This window comes from Podarcis erhardii (genome assembly GCF_964252035.2).
Source record: "Podarcis erhardii genome assembly, chromosome: 11".
In the NCBI taxonomy this organism is placed as follows: Eukaryota; Metazoa; Chordata; class Lepidosauria; order Squamata; family Lacertidae; genus Podarcis; species Podarcis erhardii.
Window position 1 is genome coordinate 22,682,851 of NC_138501.1, and position 7,508 is coordinate 22,690,358.

Genomic DNA, 7,508 nt, shown 5'->3' on the forward strand with positions numbered 1-7,508 from the left:
AATCATAGCTTGTTTCAGGAAAGTATCAGAAACCAAGCCTGTGCTTGGCGGCTGTGTATTTTGCTTGGCTTGCTGGCACAAATAGCCTGCTCAGTGGACCAAATAGAGAAGGATACATGGAAATACAGTGGTACCTCAGGTTAAGTACTTAATTTGTTCCGGAGGTCCGTTCTTAACCTGAAACTGTTCTTAACCTGAAGCACCACTTTAGCTAATGGGGCCTCCTGCTGCTGCCGCGCCTCCAGAGCACGATTTCTGTTCTCATCCTGAAGCAAAGTTCTTAACCCGAGGTACTATTTCTGGGTTAGCGGAGTCTGTAACCTGAAGCGTATGTAACCTGAAGCATATGTAACCCGAGGTACCACTGTACTGTTATCTGAAAAGAAATTTCTGCAGCAGAAATGGCAGCCGTGAATCTACGTAATCAAATCTTCCTCTGCTTTTTAACTGTCAGAGAGGTGGTCTTTCAAAGGAAACAGACAAAGAGGTTGTTTTATGCTAATGCTACCCTCCTTACATTTGAGCAAGTGCTTAAATTAACATGTCCAAATGTTAACGGAATCCCATCTCCCACATTTGAAACAGCTTTCCTCCTCCCAGTCATCTGCTGTGTTGAGCATGCAAAGAAAATTCCCGCAACACAGCATAGCACGGGCCCAGCACCCAAATCTGTTGATAACTGTTTGAATAGCAATTACTAACACACTTACTTCACCATTTGGCTTGTATCCATTACTTCTAATTTTCAAGTCTGGGAGTAAATGGAGATGTGCATCTGAGGAAACAGACGAGGCATGGAGACAAAAATTGCATGGATAGAGTCAAAACACACTCACTCACAAATCCAGTAATTTTATAGCTTGTTAAAGAACCATCTGAGGAATTAGTATGCATCATCGGGCTTCAGAATTCAGAGAAGATTAGCACTATGCATTTAACCTACGTCCTATAAATGTATTGGTTTCATTTTGCATGGAATAATACATAGCTCAGCATCTTTCTCATCCATCAAACTAGACTGATGATCAAACTATGATTACAAACGCGCTGTCATTTTATGTATTTTGATTCTCTTCTCCATTACCTTTTGATAATTAGCTGCTTGATCTTTTTATAAGGTAGTTTTTCTTTGCTCTTTAAATCTAATAGAAACTAAAGCTCCAATGAGCACATTATCTGAACGCTCACTCTCTAGAAGAAATGATTGAACAGTCCATTCTTTTTAAAAAGTAGTTTGCATGTAGATATGTTTAATGCTCACCAGTATATAATTTTAATGTGAAAGAACTCTCTTTGTGGAGAATTCAGCCTGCCACTGGATGTTTAAATTTTCAGTGTCTGTTGCCATGGCAACCAGAACTGAATCTGGTACCCACTGTGTTCAACATAAATTAATTTAAAGTCATAGAATCTGAAAGATTTTATTCATTTTATCTACTGCTCCCCAACCCCCCAAAAATCCTAACACTGCTCTGATTTATGTGAAGTTCAAGTAGCTATGTTTGAAATATCATTAAAACACATTTTCCCTGAGATAATTATTAGTGTTATTGGCAGGATTCCATACTTCGAACATAATGAATAATGTATGTAAAGAAATTGGTTCCTAGATTTCTTGTGGTATTGAAGCAGTGAAATAATATATAAACAGAATCTCTAAATGAATTTTCAGTTCAGTTCAGTCCTTAGCTGTATTTATGCTAGGCCATTCACTTTAAATTTAGTAAATGAAATGTTAATGTTTATATTTTTCTCAAATTTATTTGCTCTTTTGCAGTATTATGATCACTTTATGAAAGCAATAGACCTATTAAAGTCACTTCTTAAAAATCATGTTTATTCCATTAGGCATTATGAGAGATAAAAAGAGAGAAATTATTTTAAAATTTAAGATACTAATCGGAGGAACTTAAATTTTTCATGGGCATTGTCTCATGAGGTTTCCAGACCTGCACAGAAAACTACAGTATAGATAATGAATGTAAGAGCTGAAGAAGTGGTGAGTTTAATGAGTATAACATGACTGGGTATTTCTGAACAACATTTGCCAGTGTCATGTATAGCTAATTTCCAAGACTAATTTTATTGTATTTAGCTCACACAAATCTGCAGAAAAACAGAGCTTATGAGAGGCTATTATTGCCTGCCATGGCTAGATGCTAGAAGGAGGTCAATGATGTCACTGTTTTGCATATCATATAACAGCTTTTCAATGTTCCCATTTAACAATCCCCCTGGCTGCAGAATCCTACATATTTCATAAATCACTTTTTGCTACAGTACAGTAGGTCCTTGCAAAGTCTGCTTTTAATTCTGCCTCCTTAAAAAGAAGATGATGATGATGATGAAGAAGAATGTTGCATTTTATTTTCCTTTCAGTTTGATTTTGATTTGTGGGTAGCTCAACTCAACTAAACACACCACTTTTTTTAAAAAAACCCACACATAGACAATCGCAACTAGGAAATAAAGGAAAAACCCCAGGATTTTATCAAAGGACAAAAATGGGCCTTCCTTAAATCAACAGCGCTTTGACGTGAAGTCACTGTTGATTCTGTACAATTCCAATTTAAAATGGATTGGACAATTGCCTTCCCCCATACGGAGCGTCATGCAAAGGAACAAATTGCTACGGCACGGCGAAACGTTGTTTTGAGAATATTTTCCTGGGAAGAGTTAAAAAACAACAGTCTGCATATTAAATATTCAGATTGCCAGCACACTGCTGTTCTCAACATCTTCCCTGTCAGCGTCCCGGTCTCTGTGTGTCTGGTAGTTATAACCTTGCCATATTGACACATGCTGTAAAGAGACATTTAAGAATACAGGAATGTGCCACAACTCGGCATGACTCATTTGCACCAATCACACATACTCGTTAATAACACAGTCAACTTGGAGGGCTCCTGTGGGGATTTGTTGTGCAGCATCTTTGACTGCAACGCGAGCGGCTGAAAACTTTGCGCTCATTTGCTTCAAATCCCCCAATCAGCCCCCACCCAATTTTAACGAGCATGCTGCCACTCATTATGTTAAATCTTCTTTAACAAGCTTTGGAGACGATAGACAGTTCAGTACGGGCAGGCAAAACAACCAAAGGCTTCCCAAATCTCTTCCTTTTACAGTGTGCACTGAAATTGAAATGGAGCCTTTTGAGCACTATAGGGTAGGAGGAGGAGGTGGTTGGATGGTGGCGGTGTTGGAGGAGGAAAGAGTATTTTGCCCCACAGTTCAGGGAGAATTGGCAAGAATTCACAGCAAAGATGCAGCATAAAGGAGAGTGCTTATGTAAATGGATTGGAAAGGATTCACATCAGTGAACAGAGCCACGCTTGGGTTAACTGCATCAATACTCCACTTTATTTGTTTTAAAGCTCATTTCGAATGGCAGATAGTTGACTCTGAAATAAATGAATTGATCTCAGCCCACCTTATTCATTATTAAGTTTTAGTGGCGGGAGGCCATCTCGTAATGCAGCAACTACCACCTCGCCTCTGCACCCCGCTGGAAGCATTTTTCGGTGCAGTTTCAATCCAGAAACTAGCAGACACAGAGAAATTGACCTGTTGGCCGAAACGGCACTGAAACGGAATGACCCGTGTGTGGGACTTTGGATACACACAGAACAGGCTTCAGTTTCATCTGCCACATGCCTGCATCAACTAGATAATCCCCACAGTGTTCTTAAAACCTGCAGGGGATGCTCTGCTCTTTGTCCCATCAAATCTGTGATGTTTAACTGATGGAGGCAAAGGCCAGGGTTTTATCTGTCATTCATTCCACTGTCCCTCCGGAACTCTGTCCTGAATCAAGTTTGCAAACTCCTACTGTATTTAGGAAGCAGATGAAATCCTCTCTTTTAAAATGAGATTTGGGATTATGAATGAACACTGTTGCTTTTCATTGAATGCTCTGATGTTGTTTTATTGATTTCTATATTTTTATAGTATTCTATTGTATTTATATGGGTGTTGAATTGTACACTGCCTCGAGCGTGCTCTCCTGGGAAAGCAACAAATAAAATTTTAAAATCCTAAGTCAATAAATATATATGAAAATCCAGAGGAGAGACCAAGCATCCCAAAGTGTCTTAGACAAGCTGGTAGAACACAATTCCTCCCATTAGGAAAATCTTCTCCATTTAATCAGCGCTGGCCCTGTCATTAGACAGAGGCAGCTGCCTCTGGCAGCTGATTTTGCATGTCATGAAATGGCAGAAAATGGTTAGTTATTTAATTTTCTGCCACAGGGACTGGACTTGGGGGACTGTGCATCTTAACTGGCAGGAAGGTGTGTGTCACCTATTGCTATTCTGCCTCAGGCAGCAAAATGTATTGGACCTGCCCTGAGTGAAGTTGTTATTATCCCCACATTCCATTTACATTGCTGCAGGAGACAGTAAGAGCTAGGAGAAGAGAAAGAAATGCCTAATTACTGATGGATCCTTTCCCCTTCAAGAACAAGGTAAGCTGCTTTCCTCTTTTATTCCTGCTGTTCCATTATTTATCTGCTCTAAATTGCCTGTTGATCACCTTCTAAATTGACAGGCCCTGTTGATCACCATCTGAAAAACAAAACTTGTTTAATCGCATGGTTTGCCACTCACTGGCAAGGAACTCCAGTGGCAAGTTGATAAAGGGGCATATGTCAAGACTCACCAGCAGAGGGCATGGGCGTAGCCAGGGGACAGCTGCCCCAATCAATCAATCAATCAAAATCAATACAAATCAATACAAATATGAGGTTCTGCCCCCTGTAACAAAAATCCTGTCTACGCCCATGGCAGAGGAACCAATCTCAATGATTTATTTACCCTGCCTTCTACTCTTGCTTGTTGCCACTAACTGTTCTCCTTTGTGCTTGGCAGTGACAGGAGCAAGGAGAAGGAGCAGAGGCCTCCATCTCCATTGTTCTTTCCATCAGAACAGCGTTGTAGATTTTGCCCAGAGGGTCAGGGCCAAGGGATGGGCATCAGCAACAGTAATGACAGAGGGGCTACAGAGGGTGGGAAGCTTCCTGGACAGGGGGACACCTTGACCCACAGGAAATGGAGGAAGAAGGATCTAGAAGGATCTGGCCTTTTACCTGGACCTAGTTCCTTGTTGTTGTTTATTTTCCTGGGGGGGGCATGTTGTTGTTTAGTCGTTTAGTCGTGTCTGACTCTTCATGACCCCATGGACCAGAGCACGCCAGGCACTCCTGTCTTCCACTGCCTCCCGCAGTTTGGTCAAACTCATGTTTGTAGCTTCGAGAGCACTGTCCAACCATCTTGTCCTCTGTCATCCCCTTCTCCTTGTGCCCTTAATCTTTCCCAACATCAGGGTCTTTTCCAAGGAGTCTTCTCTTCTCATGAGGTGGATCCTTACTGCTGCCCTAAGAGTGTATTGCCCAGGGTCTCTTTGAAAACCCAGAGCCAAACCTGGGTAGGTGCTCCTCCTATTTGCAAGCAGATCTGCAGGCAAGTGAATATGCCAGAGGGGGTTGCTTTCATGCAATTCCTGTGCTCCTCTTCATGTTTGTGGGTTGCAAAAGTACACAGAACAACACGGGAAGGCGCCGAGACAAGGAAAGGCAAACTGGGTAGGAAAATGACAAACAGTGCCAGCGCAGGCCCCCTCTAAATTAACGACCATCTTTAAACTCCAGGAGATTATTTCTGACAGCATGAATAGCTTTATATCCCTCCTGGCATAATCATGAGCTCTGCTACCTGTTTATCAGACAGCAAAGCTTTAGAAATGACGGGGAGGCGGGGGGGAGGGGCGGGATGATATAAATTAAGACAAAAATCAGCTGTGTGTTTGCAAAGGCTGCCTCCAAAGAAACGTTCCCTCCTGTGTGGTTTCTTGTCGTGAGTAAAGGACAGCTTGCGAGTCATCTGCAAAACGGCATCATATCCTTTGTGTATACAGTACTTCTGTCTTTGGAGTGCCTAATGATCCCCACTAAACAAATTATTCTCAATAACTTGCTTGTGTTATTATGAGCAAAGCATCCTGTGTGTCTGGTAATGCTACCTTTGGAGGAAAGGAAAACTCTTGCTAAACATGTTGCTTTTTCTTATGAGCAAGCTGCCTTTTATTATAACAGGGAGAGGAAATTGCCTTGAACCCAGTGCAGGCTGGTCCATTAGGGAGAATGGGGCACTCCCCTTCCCAGCCTCGCTCTGCCTTCAACAAGTCCCCATCTGCCCATCTTCTTATATCCAGTCCAGAGGGCGGCACTGGGTGCCAGCTTCCTCCTCAGTGGTCTTAATGCTGCTGTCGTAGAACTCAGTAAGGAGGAGGATGGGACAAAACAACAACTAGTTGGCGCCACCTGTTACTGGTTTTGGCTCCGCCCATATTGCCACCCTGCCAGTCCTGTGGGCACCAGTCACCACGGCTTAAATCGGGTCAATCTACAGGACTCTCCCCAGTTATGTGCATTTCCCTCACACACACAACCACGTATGCTTTTGGCACCGGGAAATGATTAAATAGATTTAAATTGCAAGAGGGAAAAACAGCACCCAAAGAGTGGGAAAACTGCAGAAATGGGGCAAAAAGAGCGGTGAAACAGCTAGCAATCCCAGGAGCCTTTGCAAATGCAAATCTCACGAGACTTTGCACTGATCTTTGAGGCCTGTGGAGAGCTGGAATTTGAGAAAGGAAGTTTTGGAGGTAGCGGTGGTGGTGGAGTTTGGCGGATTTTTGTGGATTTTTGGTGTTCCCCACGATAAGTGGTTTCATGTATATGCGTGGTACCTAGGAACATAGCCCCATGCATAAGTAGGGAGACCCCTGTATTTATCCAGGTAGCCTAGTACTGTCTACTCTCAGTGGTGGTAGTGAAGTCATCTTCCCCTACTCTGGCTAACTGAACCTTTTATCCAGAGAGCCCAAGGATCAAACCTGCAACATTATGCTTGCAAAGCATGCATTTTGCTAATGAGCTATGGTCCAGCCCTAACGACCCCCCCCCGCCCCAATACCCTTTCCAAGGTCTGTGGAAACTGTAAAAACCCATCCATCGTAAATCTGACGTTTCGCCGAGACATTGGTCAATTTGCAAGCCTCTGTGGAAGGCTACAAATATTTTGAAGTCTCTCTGTGTTGAGACCTTTGCATCACATTTCCATGTTCCCAAAGAGGAAGGAAAAACAAACAAACAAAAACCTCCCACTCTATTAAATCTTGACATTATAGCTGTAGGTTGCTGAGATCTTTTTTTTTATTCTTCATTGCATTTGCAATCAATGAGAACATTTTACCCTTAATTGCTATTTAATACCATTTGCTTCTGCCATTTGAAACATGCCGTTTTGAGTGAGCAGATCAGTCCAAAGTTGAAAAAGAGACAGCCAATTTATTTCCAAGGAAGGCGAGCGTGTGCCAGCTAGCATCTCAATCCTCTTCCTCCCGAACATGATGTCAGTGTCTATATTTCTCTAGTATGTTGAATTCATGTGTCATCATTCTGTGTAGAGCAGCTAATCTTGGGAGTGTGCATCATATATGAATGAATG

The 7,508-nt window shown here is 42.2% G+C and overlaps 1 long non-coding RNA gene across 1 annotated transcript; it reads right to left on the bottom strand.

Annotated features, from left to right (window-relative positions):
• Positions 1 to 418: 418 nt before the first annotated feature.
• Positions 419 to 3,462, bottom strand: LOC309352672. Its single transcript, XR_014161413.1, has 3 exons — positions 3,431 to 3,462; positions 711 to 775; positions 419 to 463 (listed from the first exon to the last, which is right to left on the bottom strand). It is a non-coding gene; the product is annotated as an uncharacterized lncRNA (long non-coding RNA).
• Between the last annotated feature and the right edge of the window lie 4,046 nt (positions 3,463 to 7,508).